The 16041-nt window shown below is 33.1% G+C and overlaps 1 protein-coding gene and 1 pseudogene across 1 annotated transcript in view; both read left to right on the top strand.

Moving 5' to 3' along the window:
* Positions 1–16041, top strand: part of LOC142341318 (uncharacterized) — a 42441-nt gene that overhangs the window by 24385 nt on the left and 2015 nt on the right. The gene's annotated exons all lie outside the window — the stretch shown is intronic.
* Positions 873–12323, top strand: LOC142340640 (uncharacterized; annotated as a pseudogene).

Raw genomic sequence — 16041 nt, 5'->3', positions numbered from 1 at the left:
GCCTTAATAAAATTCTCATGGTAAATGTATTTTCCGCTATTATCGTGGAAGAAAACATTCTGTCCAAAAGAGACGTATTCTTCCTGATTAATTTGGTTCATGAAAGTCGCGAAAGGTATAGATGGCTCCCAATTGACTGGAAAACGCAATCCAGCATGATCGGCCGATTGGACCCATTTTGAGTTTAAAAAAAGATTTTTTTCACATACATTTATAAAAATTCTTATAAGCAATCCTTATATAATCTTACATCTTTTGAGCGTGGGTTTTCCCATGTGTTGTTTTTTTTCAACCGGGGAACATTTTTCTCGATTATTTTCTCAAAATATGAACTGCATTGACACAGTAACAGTTGCCTTGATTGGCCCCACAAGAAACTTGTAAAGCTCATGATCCAAATAACATTATAGCAATTACTGGTATGTTCTTTGGATATACAACTAACTTATCAACCGGATAACTAACCAAAATGGCGCATAAATCCATTAAAAATTCCGTCATTTGACAGTGCTATGATTGTAATTTCTATATTGGTCCATTTCTTGGTCAGCTAGATTTCATTAAAAATTTTGTAGCTCGTTGAAATAATGGTTAGCATTATGGTTCGTTTTATTGTTGGTAAATAACGATTAATGTTTGTTTTAAGGTTTGTAAATTTCCATTATTATCGTTTTTTGTGGGTAGGATAATGTCAGGATCCTCCTTCTAAATGCTAGCAAAGTAAAATTGTCGTTCTTTCGTGTTTGGTAATTTGACAGTTTTGACTGGTGGAAAGGTCAAGTTAGCGCAGACAACACTTGCAACTTCAGAGAGCAAAAGATAAAACTAATGAAACTGGCAATTTTTCCCCACAAACTGTTTTACACGGATACATGACAATTTACCCAATTCAATTTTACCTTAAGCTATTTTACCCTACGCCATTTTACCCAAACTGCCATTTTACCCACCCCAATGCCCTTTACCCAATGCCATTTAACCCAATGCCAACTTACCCAATGCTCTTTGATGTTTTCGTTCAAAGATCCGATTACAAAATAGCAGTCGCTATTAGAAAGACGGTTTAAAATATTTATGTGGACAATATAATACCATGTCCTGTTATGATGGTTTCATATCAACTCCTACGGGCCATTTAATTATATAATTGGCTATATAGTCGTTCTGGTAAATTTTGCGATGGGATAAATTGAGTATGTTGGCATTTGGTAAAATGGCAGTTTGGGTAAAATGGAATTGGACATAATGGCATTGGGTAAAACAGAATTGAGTAATCTGCCCTGAGACCGTTTTACACTTTGCGAACTGAAATTGTGCATGAAATTTGTACGTTTCGTTTAATCAGATCTATTTTTTTGTCGAACTTTTGACTGTTAACTAGCACAAGTCAGCATTTTTGACAAATCTATTGTAATTAAGTTTCCATAAAAACCACGCTGCGTTTTATGATTAGTGTATTATTTAATGGTGCTAAAGCAGAGTATGGTTGCCTCAGAAATTAGTGTGACCTTTTCTAACAGAATAATTTGGTATCCTTCTTATTCTTACTTCCATTATTGTAGAACCAATTTATTTAACATTTTAACACTACACCATTTTATTCAATTCCATATGAATAGCTGCGTCATTGATAGCTGACCGGAACCATTTGAGGTTTTCTATTGATTTTTTGTTTTCAATAAATTAGAAAATTTTGATTATAATGACCTGGCGCTCTGCATTTTTTGTGATATTTGTTAACTTATTTTTTCCATAATTTAGGCTTCCAAAGCACAATAAGTGGGTAAATCACAGTGGGTATTAAATTAGGTAACTGGCCTTCAACTGATTTTGTAGCTTTTTAAGCGTGGAATGTGTAGTAATTGCAAGGAAGGCAGAACTTCCAGAAATTTTTATTTTTTTCGAAGTTCTTGAGCCCAAAAACATTTATTCTTTTCTTCGAGTTTCTTCATTTTTTTTTGGGGGGGGGGGGGGAGGGGGGGCATGAGTTTGGTGGAATTGGTGCTCAGTTGAGGTTCATCACAATTTTTAGGGCTTTAATTGTTGATTTCAGATTTTTTAGATTTAATTTTCACACCCCGGGGTTAATAAGCTTTAATTACAATTAATGCCAGGGGAGAAAAACTGTAGCAAGTAATGCAAACTTGTTTAGAGTTTTCTGAACTTTACGCACGTTACCATGTAAAAAATAGCGCGTGCGCCCGGGGGGGCGTAAAACATATAAGCCCACTAAGCTGGGGGCCATAACAGACCAGATCAATTTTTATGTCCTTCTGCCATTTGTTATTTTTCGTTTGTTGTTAAAATGGTCTTAAGGTTCCTATTATCTTGTCGAGAACTTTTGCAAACTATAGTTATCAATCATGGTTGTTTTGGAAGATATATGTTGGTTATAACAAATTGAGCAGTAAAAGTTTGGTGAATTTTGTACCTTTTGAAGCAACTTGAATTTTTTTTTCTTTTTTCACGAACTTTTACTTTTGGAAAGCAACAAAGTTTTTTTCAAAAGCTCGTGCATCATTTAAGGAACAGTTTTTATTAGCTTAAGTTTTAGGAACTTCAGCAGCTTTTTAGTGTTTTTTTCGTAATCACTTCAATTTCTTGTAAGAATTTTTTTGTCGTTTTGTTTCTCCAAAAGGTGCGAACCAATTTTTTCCCCAGACTTATGTTCTGTAGACGCAGGCAGGACAGAATAGGTTATCAAGATACCAGTTTGAAGAATTTGACAAACTTTTCATTTCTTAATCTTTTGGGAATTTTCTGAATTCTTTTTATAATTTTCGTTTTTTTTAGTTGATGTGCGGAAGAATACTGTTTTTGTTAACCGATCATGAGTAGGTTCTACCATATTTGGGTTTGAAAGACATTGATACCAAGAAACTCTAGCAAATCTCTGAGTATTTTTTTTGCTAATGTCTAGTCTTATTGATCGCTGATTTGAACGCTTCGTATGAATAATGCCTTATTGTAGATTCCAATTTTTGCTTTTACTATTTTACGCTTTTCACAGGAAATTTTGCTGTAAAATGCTCTGATCCGAAAAGTATAATCCTTCTGTTCGTTATAATGATTTGAAGAAATTATGAATTTCTGGTGTCTCTAGCTTGAAATGTTCAAGTGGTGTTCGACGAGCCGGAGAGTATTTAGTATATCATTCAATATTTTGAATTATTTTTTCAAGGTATATCTTGCAATCTTTTTGTAGAATGTAAGCGAACTTTCATTGATAACTTTAGTTTTAAATTGTGATAAACGCGTAAAACCCAATCGGAGATAATTTAAACTAGAGTTCCCTGCCTTTTCAATCTATAAAGTGCTCGTTTTTCTGAAGTTGCTCAGAGCTAAATACAAAGTTAAAATGTCTTGTTTTGTAGGTTTGGAGCTCCAAATTGCGAATTTTCAGTTATTTCTTCTCGCTTTTTCAGTTTTTTGGTTCAATTGACCAGTTCAGAGAGACTGTCTAGATTAGGAGCTAAAACGCAGTAAACCATTTTTGTTTTCTTCCAAAATATACCAAATCATTCTCGAGAAAGCCATTGAGTTTTCGTTGACATAACAACCGTAAAACTCATGAAATTACTACCGTTTTAAAAAAATGTGAAAACGGTGGAAAACTTTTACTGCCGTTTAAGCACAAAAATGCATTAATAGACTTTGAGGGCAACAAAAATTCTATGGCTGTCTCGAGAGTGATGTGTTTTTTGGTAGATTTTTGCTTCAAGATCTGTACCGATATTTTACATTTTCTTGAAAATTATGTTCATATTTATAATTATTTATTCGTCATTTTTGTCTCTGTCTGCCGAATGTATGAAGCAAACTTAACTGCAAATTAGTTCAATTGGGGGATTGTTATGAAGTATTTGGTTTTTAAGTTTTATTGATCAAAGAGCTGGACAAATAATCAACAATTTTTGTACAATTTTTTTCCAAATTCTTTGAAGCTTTTTTAAATGTTCTTTTTTTACTTTAAGTGTCAAGTGATCACGTAAACTTCCTTTAAGCTTAGAAGTTGGTTTTTGTGTTGGTTTGAATATGGAAATTTTAGTTCTGAACATAGGAACACCAACAATTAATTTTCCACTAATCTTTGGTATCTGCTGCGATTTTCCTTTTTTTCTATAGTTTTGCAAGCCTCTGCTTTTCCCTTATACGCGATCAGCTTTTCACATAGATCAAGTCTTTTGTTCTGGCTTTGCGTTTCTGTAGTAAAACTTTTTTTATCGGATACGTTAATACCTTAACCATGTGTTCTGGTCTGCTAAATGATTTCATAATTTATCTTTCAATTTAATGGATATTTATTCAGGATTTGCTCTGCTATGTTTTTTGTGGTAGTCATGATTCTTGTCGACGCCATTTTACGTCACTCTCACTTCACAAACCGCCATATGACATCACGCTCAGATTTCGTTCCATCATTCAGCCAATTTTTTGATGGAGTTGTGTGCATCGTATCAAATTATACTCCTGTTAGGCACAGTTAACTCTTTGTGTATTCGAGTGAAAAACATTAATGTCATTATAGACCACTCTCACTCTCTAAATTGTATTCCGCCAACCACGAATAGACTATCGGTTTCTTCTATTGAATGAGTCAACGTCAACGCGCGATCTCCGACTCTAACTGGAAATTTACAGAAAAAAAGTGCAGCTTACAGAAAAAAAGTTGCAGAGGCTCTTTTAATTGATACTAGCAGGCCCGCAAAATCATCACAAGGAAATAACTTAAAGAAAAGGTTTTAAAAATATTATTTTTTTTGCACCACCTGGGGCTGGAACCTATGCCCCTCGTTCATAAGCAATAGGTATTACGTTTCGTTACCGATGTGTTTGGTTTGTGTATATTACCCTATGTGCCAACAATTTTATGGTCCAACCACGTTTTCTGCTTCACCATTTTGCATAATTAGGGAGCGCTAAGACTTGTACAGATAACGATATTATACATGGTGGCAAAAAAAGAACAGCAAAAGAGAAAATAGAGAAAAACGAGAGAAAAGGAGAGAAGACAGAAAAATGAGGAGAGAAGACAGAATGCAGAAAAAGAACAGGAAAAAGGGGGAAAAATAGGAAAACAAATGAGAGAAAAGACAGAGAAAAGCAAAAAAGAAAAGAAAAGCAAAGAAAAGAAAAGAGAAAAGGGACAGAAAAAAGGAAAAAAACAGAAACAATACAGACAAAAGATAAAGAAACGAAAAAAGAAGAAAGAAAGAAAAAGAAAGGCAGAGGAAAAAGAAAAGAAAAGAAAAAGTGAAAACTAACAACAGAAAAAAGAAAAGCCGAAGAACAGAAAAAAAAGAGGAAAGAAAGAGAGAGACAAGACAGACGAAAACGACGTAGAGAAAAGAGAGAAGAGCAAGACAGAAAACAAAGGGAGAAAAAGCAGATAAAAAGAAACGCAAGAGAAAGCCAAAAAAAACAGAAAAGAAAGAGAAAAAAACAAAAACCTAAAGAAAAAACGAAATAGAGGAACCAAAGTGAGGAACAAAGGAGAGAATAATGAGAAAGGCAACAAAAAAACAGAAGTCAAAAAGAGAGAAGAATGAAAAAATGAGAAAAAGGAACAAATAAGAGAAAGGCAGAGAACAGAAAAAGAATAGAAAAAAGAAAAGAAACGAAAGAGAAAAATAAAGAAGGGAAAAGAGGGAAAAAAGGAAGACAGAGACAAAAGGCACAAAAGAGAAAAGCGACGAAAGAGAAAAGCAAGTGAGAGAAGAAAGACAGAAAAGAAAGAGAGAAGCAAGAGATAAAAAGGAAGAAAAGAAAAGAAACCAAAAAGAAGGAGAGAAACGAAATAGAAGAAAGACTGAATTGAAAGACCGAAAGGAAAGAGAAAAAACAAGAGATATGAGGACAAAAAAGACAGAAAAGAGAAGGCAGACAAATAAAAAAGAAAAAACAAAAATGAAGAGAAACGGAGAAATGAAAACGAAAAGCAATTAAGAAAAGAAAAGAGAGAAAAGCAGGAGAAATGAAGGAGAAGAAAAAAAAGCAGAAAAAAAGAGACAGAGAGAAAACAAGGAAAAAAAGAAGGCTTAAAAGAACAATAAAAAGAAAAAGAAAGAGAAAAGAAGCACGAAAACGAATGACAGAAGAGAAAGTGAAAACAAGACAGAAAAGAAAGAGAGAAAACGAAGAAGGGCACAAAATAAAGAGAAAAGCAAGAGGCAAAGAAAAAACAGAAAAGAAATAGAAAATAACAAAAAAAACTCAAGACAAACAAAACAAATAACAAAAAAACCAATAAGAGGAACGAAAAAGAAGAATGGGAAAGATAGGTAGAAAACAAAAACAAAAGAAAAAACGAGAAAAGAAGGTGAAAAAAAGAGAAAGTAGAGAAACAAAGGAGATGAAAGGCAGCAAAAGAAGAAAGGCAGAAAGGCAAAATCTAGAAGAACACAAAAAAAAAGAGGGAAAAGAAACAAAAGAGCAAGGAAATAAAAAAACGAAAGACAGGAAAGAGAAAACCAAGAGAGAAACGAAAGACAGCAAAGAAAGAGCACGGAAGAAGATAAAAAAAATATAGGAAAACGAAAGAGAAAAGAATGCGAAAAGAAAAAGAGCAAAAAAAGACAGAAAAAACAGAAAGGCAGCGAAACGAAAGAAAATACAAAGATGAAGAGAGTAAAGAAAGCCAGAAAAGCAAATCCGAAAAAAAGAATAGAGAAAGAAGAAAAAGAAAAGCAAGAGAGAAAGGCAGAGAGAAAAGACATAAAAGAATGAAAAAAAGAAAGGATACAGAGAAAAGAGACAGAAACCAAAGATAGAGAAAGAAGAAAAAAGAGAAGGCAGAAACTCAGAACAGAAAGAGAAACGCAAGAGAAAGAAAAAATGGAAAGCAAAGCCAAAAGAACGAAAAACTGAAAAAATGAGGGAAAAGAAGAAAAGAGAGAAGGGTTAGACAGGCAAAAAAGAATATGAAAAAACAAAGGAAAAAAAACGGAGAGAAGAAGGGCAAAAACAAGAAAAAAACAGAAATTGAACAAAAAAGAAAGAAAAGAAGAGAAAAGAAAGAGATAAAGAAAAAGACAGAGGGGAAAGCGAAAAGAAAGCGAAAAGAAAGAAAGAAGCGAAAGAGAAGAGAGGCAGAAAAGAAGAAGGAAAGAGAGAGAGAGAGAGAGAGAGAGAGAGAGGAGAGAAAAAAGAAAAACAGAAAAAAGAGAAAACAGAAACAATAAAAAATTACAAAGAAGATAAGGAGAGAAAACAAAGCGAGAAAACCAAATCAGAAACAAAGAAAAGATAAAGAGGAGAAATGCAGGATACTGATGGAGAGAAAGACATAAAAGAAAAAGAAGAAGAAACAATACAGAGAAAAGAGAAAGAAAAGAAAGATATAGAAAAAAGAAAAAGCAAGAAAACAAAAAGCAGAAGAAAGACAGGTAAAAGGTGAAAAACAGAGAGAGCGAGAACAAAAGAGGAAACAGATAAAAGAAAGGCAGAAGAGAAAAAAAGAACAGAAAAAAAGAGACAAAAGACAAAAGAAAGAAAAGCAAGAGAGAAAAAAGAAGAAAGAATTAAAAGAGAAGAAAGGCAGAAAAAGAAACAGAAAATGTAAAGGAAAAAATAGAGAAAAGAGAAGAAGTGAAAAGAAAGATAAAGAGATAGACAGAAGGGAAACAGAAAAGAAAGCAAAAAAAGAGAAAGAAGCGAAAGAGAAGAGAGACAGAAAAGAAAGAGATAAAGGAACGAGAGAGGAGAAAAAACAGAAAAAGACTGAGTTGAAAGAAAAGACAGAAACTAAAAAAAAAGAAGATAAGGAGACAAAAGAAAGCAAAAAAGCAAATCAGGAAAAAAAAGGAAAAAAGAAAAAGAAGGAAAAAGCAGGGTACAAATGGAGAGAGAAAAATCCAGAAAAGAAAGTGAACAAGTGAACTGAAAAAAGAGAGAAGCAAGACAGAAAAGAAAGAGATAAACGAAAGAGAGAAAAAAAGAAGAGAAAAAAAGAGACAAAAGACAAAAGAAAGAAAAGCAAGAGAGAAAAAAGAAGAAAGAATTAAAAGAGAAGAAAGGCAGAAAAAGAAACAGAAAATGTAAAGGAAAAAATAGAGAAAAGAGAAGAAGTGAAAAGAAAGATAAAGAGATAGACAGAAGGGAAACAGAAAAGAAAGCAAAAAAAGAGAAAGAAGCGAAAGAGAAGAGAGACAGAAAAGAAAGAGATAAAGGAACGAGAGAGGAGAAAAAACAGAAAAAGACTGAGTTGAAAGAAAAGACAGAAACTAAAAAAAAAGAAGATAAGGAGACAAAAGAAAGCAAAAAAGCAAATCAGGAAAAAAAAGAAAAAAGAAAAAGAAGGAAAAAGCAGGGTACAAATGGAGAGAGAAAAATCCAGAAAAGAAAGTGAACAAGAAACAATACAGAGAAAAGAAAAAGAGACAAAAGTTGAAGAAAGAAAAGCTAAAGAAAAAGCAGAAGGCAGAAGAGGAACAGAAATGAGACAAAAGGAAAGCAGAAGAAGAAGAGAAAAAATAGAACAGAAACGAGACGAATAACGGAAAAGAAAGAAACAGAAGCTAGAGAGAAAAGAAAAACGAAAAAAGGAAAAGCAGAAAACGACAGCACAAAGAGAGAAGAAACATAGAAACGAAAGAAAGACAAGAGAGAAGCAAAAGAGAACGGAGAAAAATGAGAAAGAACGACAAACTGAAGAGAGAAACGACAGAGAAGAACAAAAGAGGGCAAAAAGAATGAAAAAGGTAGAAAAAAGGAGAGAAAAAAGCGAGAAAAGACAGGCGGAAGAGAAAAAGACAAAACAAAGACCATAGAAAGACATACAGGAGAAACTGAAAAAAGAGAGAAGCAAGACAGAAAAGAAAGAGATAAACGAAAGAGAGAAAAAAAGAAGAGAGAAGACACACAGAAGAAACCTGGAAAGCAAAGAATATAGAAAGAGAAAAGAAAGAAAAAGAAGGCAGAAAAGAAAGACAAAAGGGAAAAAAGCAACACAGAAAATAAGGGAAAAAAGAAAGGAGAAACTAAAGAGTAGCAAAAGAAGAACGAAAAAGAAAAAAGAATGAGAAACAGAAAGACAGATAAAAAAGAACAGAAATGAAAGAAAGAAATTACTGAAGATAAGGAGAGAAAACAAAGCGAGAAAACCAAATCAGAAACAAAGAAAAGATAAAGAGGAGAAATGCAGGATACTGATGGAAAAAAGACATAAAATAAAAAGAAGAAGAAACAATACAGAGAAAAGAGAAAGAAAAGAAAGATAGAGAAAAAAGAAAAAGCAAGAAAACAAAAAGCAGAAGAAAGACAGGTAAAAGGTGAAAAACAGAGAGAGCGAGAACAAAAGAGGAAAGAGATAAAAGAAAGGCAGAAGAGAAAAAAAGAACAGAAAAAAAGAGACAAAAGACAAAAGAAAGAAAAGCAAGAGAGAAAAAAGAAGAAAGAATTAAAAGAGAAGAAAGGCAGAAAAAGAAACAGAAAATGTAAAGGAAAAAATAGAGAAAAGAGAAGAAGTGAAAAGAAAGATAAAGAGATAGACAGAAGGGAAACAGAAAAGAAAGCAAAAAAAGAGAAAGAAGCGAAAGAGAAGAGAGACAGAAAAGAAAGAGATAAAGGAACGAGAGAGGAGAAAAAACAGAAAAAGACTGAGTTGAAAGAAAAGACAGAAACTAAAAAAAAGAAGATAAGGAGACAAAAGAAAGCAAAAAAGCAAATCAGGAAAAAAAAGGAAAAAAGAAAAAGAAGGAAAAAGCAGGGTACAAATGGAGAGAGAAAAATCCAGAAAAGAAAGTGAACAAGTGAACTGAAAAAAGAGAGAAGCAAGACAGAAAAGAAAGAGATAAACGAAAGAGAGAAAAAAAGAAGAGAGAAGACACACAGAAGAAACCTGGAAAGCAAAAAATATAGAAAGAGAAAAGAAAGAAAAAGAAGGCAGAAAAGAAAGACAAAAGGTAAAAAAGCAACAAAGAAAATAAGGGAAAAAAGAAAGGAGAAACTAAAGAGTAGCAAAAGAAGAACGAAAGAGAAAGAAGAATGAGAAACAGAAAGACAGATAAAAAAGAACAGAAATGAAAGAAAGAAATATTGAAAAGAAAAAGACAAAAAATAGAACACAGGAAAGAAACAGAGAAATGAAAGAAAAACAAAATAGAACGGGAAAAGAGCGAAAGAGAGAATAGATACAGAAAAAAACGGAAAAAGAGAAAAGATATACAGAAAAACAGAAAAAGGCAAGAGAAAGAGAGAAGCGAAAGAAAGAAAAGAAAGATTAAAAAGCAGAAAAAAGGAGAAAAAATAGAGAAGAAAGAGAAAAGAAATACAGAAAAGAAAGACAGAAAAGAAAGACAGAAAAGAAAGACACAATGGAATAAAGAAAAAAGACAGATACTAAAGAGAAAAAAGACAGAGAAACAAAAGAAAGAAAAGACAAATGAAAAAACAGAAAAGAAAGAAAAAAAGAGAAAAGAAATAGAGAAAAGAAAAAAAAACGGTAGAGAAAAAAGCAGAAAATAAGAACAGAAAAAAGAGACGAAAAAAAGAAAAGAAAGAGAGAAAACCATGAGAAAAAAGAGTGAAAAGCAAGAGAGAAAATTGAGAAACGAAAGAAACGAAAGGCAGAAAAAGTGACAGAAAAAAGAAGAAAGAGAAAAAAGAAAAGAAAAACGAAAGACAGAAAAGGCAGTCAGGAAATAAATAAGAGAGAATAAAGCAGAAGAGAAAATCAAGAGATAAACGAAATAGGGAACAGACAGACAGAAGAAAACAAAAAAGCGAATAGAAACAGAAAGGAAAGAAACAGAAGGGAGAAAAGAAAGACACAAAAGAAGGACAGAAAAGAAAGCGAGAAAAGAAAAACGGAAGAGAATAAACAAATAGGAAAAGAAAAACAAAACAGACAGCAAAATTAGAAAAGAGAAAGAAGAGCCGGACAGAAAAGCACGAGAAAATTGCAAGAAAGAAAAAAAAGAAGAGAATAAACAGACAGACGAAAACAGAAAAAAAAAACGAAAAGAAAGGGAAAAAACAGAAGGGAGAAAAAGACAGACAAGAAAGAAAATAGCAAAATAGAAAAGACAAAAAATTGAGAAAGGAGCGACAGAATGGAAAAAAGCCAAAGAGAAGAGAAACAGAACGCTAAAAAATACGAGAAAAAAAAGACGAGCGGAAGAGGAGCAAAGAGAAAAAGAATGAGAAAAAGAAAGACAGATAAAAAGAACAGAAAAGAAAGTGAGAAAAGGAGACAAAAGACAAAAAAAACAGAAAAGATAGAAAGAAAAGCCAAAGAGGGGGGAAAGATCGAAAGAAGAAATACAGAAAAAAAAGGAGAACAAAAGAGAAAAGCAAGAGAAAAAAGAAAGACAGAAAAAAGCACGAGAGAAAAGAAAGAGAAAAGCAAAAAAGCAAAACAGAAAGGAAAAAAGATGCAAGAAACTAAAGAGAAGCGTAAGAGAAACGAAGAGAAAAAAGGATGAGAAAAAAAGACAGAAAAGAAACAGACAAAAGAAAGAGAACCAAAGAATGAAACAGAGAAAAAAAAACAGAGAAATGAAAGAAAGAAAAGACAAAGACAGATGAAAAGACAGAAAAGTAAAAGAAAAAAAGAGAAAGGAAGAGAAACAGAGAAAAGCAAACAAAAGGAAGAGTAAAATAGGCAGAAAAAAAGAACAGAAAAAAAAGAGGAAGAGGAAAAAGTAAGACAAACGAAAGACAGAAAAGCCAGACAGGAAATACAGAAAAGAGAGAAAAGCAAGAGAGAAAAGCAAGAGATAAAGATAAAAAAAGAGAGAAAAGAAAGAAGAGAACAGACAGACAGAAAAAAACAGAGCAAAAGCGAATAGAAAGAGAAAAAAACAGAAGGGAGAAAAAGAAGGAAAAGAAAGAAAAAAGCAAGAAAGAGAAGACAGAGAGAAAAGACAGAAAAAAAATTGAGAAAGGAGCGACAGAATGGAAAAAAGCCAAAGAGAAGAGAAACAGAACGCTAAAAAATACGAGAAAAAAAGACGAGCGGAAGAGGAGCAAAGAGAAAAAGAATGAGAAAAAGAAAGACAGATAAAAAGAACAGAAAAGAAAGTGAGAAAAGGAGACAAAAGACAAAAAAAAACAGAAAAGATAGAAAGAAAAGCCAAAGAGGGGGGAAAGATCGAAAGAGGAAATACAGAAAAAAAGGAGAACAAAAGAGAAAAGCAAGAGAAAAAAGAAAGACAGAAAAAAGCACGAGAGAAAAGAAAGAGAAAAGCAAAAAAGCAAAACAGAAAGGAAAAAAGATGCAAGAAACTAAAGAGAAGCGTAAGAGGAACGAAGAGAAAAAAGGATGAGAAAAAAAGACAGAAAAGAAACAGACAAAAGAAAGAGAAACAAAGAATGAAACAGAGAAAAAAAACAGACAAATGAAAGAAAGAAAAGACAAAGACAGATGAAAAGACAGAAAAGTAAAAGAAAAAAGAGAAAGGAAGAGAAAGAGAGAAAAGCAAACAAAAGGAAGAGTAAAATAGGCAGAAAGAAAGAACAGAAAAAAAGAGGAAGAGGAAAAAGTAAGACAAACGAAAGACAGAAAAGCCAGACAGGAAATACAGAAAAGAGAGAAAAGCAAGAGAGAAAAGCAAGAGATAAAGATAAAAAAAGAGAGAAAAGAAAGAAGAGAACAGACAGACAGAAAAAAACAGAGCAAAAGCGAATAGAAAGAGAAAAAAACAGAAGGGAGAAAAAGAAGGAAAAGAAAGAAAAAAGCAAGAAAGAGAAGACAGAGAGAAAAGACAGAAAAAAAACTGAGAAAGGAACGACAGAAAGGAGAAAAGCAAAAGAGAAGAAAAACAGAACGCTAAAAAATACGATAAAATAAAGACAAGCGGAAGAGAAGCAAAGAGAAAAAGAATGAGAAAAAGAAAGACAGATAAAAAGAACAGAAACGAAAGTGAGAGAAGGAGAGAAAAGAAAGATAGAAAAGAAAAAGACAAAAGAGAGAAAAGACAGAAAAGGAACACAGAAAAGAAAGAAAAGCGATAAAGAGGGGGAGGAAAAAGATCGAAAGAGGAAATACAGAAAGAAAAAGAAAAACGAAAGAGAAAAGCAAGAGAAAAAAGAAAAACAGAAAAAAGCAACAGTAAAAAGCACGACAGAAAAAAAAGAGAAAAGCAATGCAGAAAAACAGAAAGGAAAAAAGATGCGAGAAACTAAAGAGAAGCGGAAAAGGAACAAAAAGAAAAAAGAATGAAAAAAAAGAAAAGCAGAAAAGAAACAGACAAAAGAAAGAAAAAAGAATGAAAAAGAGAGAAAAGACAGAGAAACGAAAGAAAGAAAAAACAGACAGCAATAACAGAAAAGAATGAAAGCAAGAGATAATTGAAAGAGAGAAAAGAAAGAAGAAAATAGACAGACAGACAAAAACAACAAAATAAAAATCGAATGGAAAGAGAAAAGAAAGAAACAAGAGGAAAAAACAGAAAGGAAAGACAGAAAACAAAGACAGGCAAGAGAGAAAATAGACAGAAACAAAAACAACAGAGAAAAGAACGACTAGAAAGAAAGAGAAAAGCAAAAAGAAGAAAAACAGAAAGCAAAACGATACGAGAAACTAAAGACAAGAGGAAGAGGAACAAAGAGAAAAAAGAAAGACAGATAAAAAGAACAGAAAAGAAAAAAGAGAAAGGAGAGACAGAAAAGAAAAAGACAAAAGAAAGAAAGACAGAAAATGAATACAGCAAACAAAGAAACAAGAAAAGGCGAAAGAGAGGGGGAAGAAAGAGAAAAGAAATACAGAAAGAAGGAGAAAAACGAAAAAGAGAAAAGTAATACAGAAAAAGACAGAAGGAAGAGAAAAGAAATCGCAACAATATTTGTTGAGAATTTAAAAACGCTATAGAAAACGTTCACTATGTTGCATTTCTATCTAAGTGATTCAATTCTCATATTTTTTAGATCATTTTAATATACAATTTTTCATCTTCGATTTCATCTTGGACTTTTACTTAAAAAATATTTATTCTGTCAAAATCTGTGATGAACCGCATATGTCATTCAAGGACTGTATTTGAGTGACAAATTTTTTGGCGATGGAAAGCAGGTTTTCTGTCATTGACCTGTTTTTGAATCATGAGTTTTTCGGTCGTTGACCTTTTTGGCACAGGCAAGTTTTCGGACACTGGCAACTTTTTGGTCATTGACCTATTTTTGCATCCACGGCTAATCATTCGTTGACCTTTACCGTACAAGTAGCTTTTCAGTCATTGACCTGTTTTTGCGTCCAGTTTTTCGGTCGGTGACCATTTTGACACAGGCAGCTTTTCGGACATTGGCAGCTTTTCGGTCAATGACCTTTTTTTGCATCCACGGCTAATCAGTCATTGACTTTTACGGCATAGGTAGCCTTTCGGTCAATAAGTAATTGGGTAAATGCAAGTTTTCGTTATGACCTTTTTCAAAATGCGTGCAAAACGATATGGCATGTCTGAGGGGCCTTAAAACATGTGTCGACGTTGAATTAATTTATTGCTGCTTCAAAGCAAGGGATTTAGCCTAGTGGTTTGCGAACGTTTTTATACCCTGATCGAACTCAACAGACCCCGGTTCGAATCCACCTCGCGGCGTTCAAAATGCATGCAAAACGCTAGGCTGCATGTTTAAGGGACGCTAAAACATGCGAAGATTAGGAGCTTAAACATGGTGACATAGCATTCGAGTTAGAATTAATATATAGAAGATATGAAGCATCCCGAATCCGAAAAAAAAAACAAATTCGCTTGCGGTCTTACTTTTTCCAATCGGCATTTTGAGAATACAGTTCTACCGAACCTGGTCGAAGAATATTTGCAAAACCAGGTCAGATAAACGGTAACTAGCCGTGACTGCATTTTTTAAACTAGGTTTGCATGGAATGCGTTGAGTTTATGTCACTTATTTCAGCTCATTTACCTAAAACTTGCGGGGACATTTCTGATTTGATAGCGCTAGCTACCGCTTATCTTGCATTATTTGATGGCTCTACAGATGACTATTACATTATTTTGGCGTTTCTAAGAATAAATCTGACATAATTTTAAACGTTAATAAGCGCAGTTCTGAAATGGTTCCAACGCTTTCATCAGATTCATGAAAAAATTATATAAGACAATTGCGATGCCTTTCTTAACGCTAACTGCGGTTTACATTACAGTAATGTGTCGCTTTTATCGTTTTCAAGTGTAGATAAAATGTTTTCGCGAACTCAGATTTGTATAACATTTTTTACCTATTATAACAAAGAAACCAGCCGTCTACAAGCGGCAGTGACATGAGATTGGTTAGTTCTTGACCCAAAAATTACCCTATTTAATAAAATTTATCAATCGCAAAATGCAATTTACTTTAAGAGAAAAAATAATCTTTGGCAAACTTGGTTAAAAACATATGTTGTGTTCGACTTAGGTTATAGTGGGGCCTTTCCGTATAGAAACACTTCCTCGACTAGATAAAATACCGTTGGGAAAATTTTTATTCGCCATTGTCGTAAACTTCCGTGTTAAAATTTTATCAGCGGCAGACTTTTTTCTGCGGAAAATTCAGTAAATGTTTATTGCTTCAGACTTCAGATACCCTGGAGGTCTTCATTAACAACTATGCTGCCCTAAAGAAAATGCCTTTTTATTTTGTTTCGTTCAAAAAATTCGCAAATCTTTTGAAGGAATTTTATTTTTCTTCTGTTTAAGCTATCTCAAATCTTGTTGCTGCCTGAGGATTTATTTTTACAGTGGGGATCTTCCATTCCCAGTTGGTTTGGATTTGAATAGCTCCTAGAGCTGACAAAAAGAATTTGAAAACTTTTTTCCGCTTATTACCAATGGAAAATAACAACGAAAAACGGATTAAGTTCAAGACAAGTTTTACCAAACATTCCTGATGAATTTGCATTTTGAATTAGTCCTTGACTTGATAAATAACGCGTTTCAAGTTTTCTTATCCGAAAATTTTGCAGATTTTGTTTGAAAACATTTTTTTCATTGGCGCTATGCCAGATTTTGCTGAAGGCCGAGACTCTTTTTATGTTTAGGGAAATTGCTGAGTTCAGTTGGATTTGAATAGCTCACAAAATGGAAAAAAAGAGCAGATTTGATAGGG

This window comes from Convolutriloba macropyga, chromosome 6, assembly GCF_964194025.1.
Source record: "Convolutriloba macropyga chromosome 6, txConMacr16.3, whole genome shotgun sequence".
NCBI lineage: Eukaryota > Metazoa > Xenacoelomorpha > Acoela > Convolutidae > Convolutriloba > Convolutriloba macropyga.
This window is presented reverse-complemented; position numbering and strand designations above follow the sequence as displayed.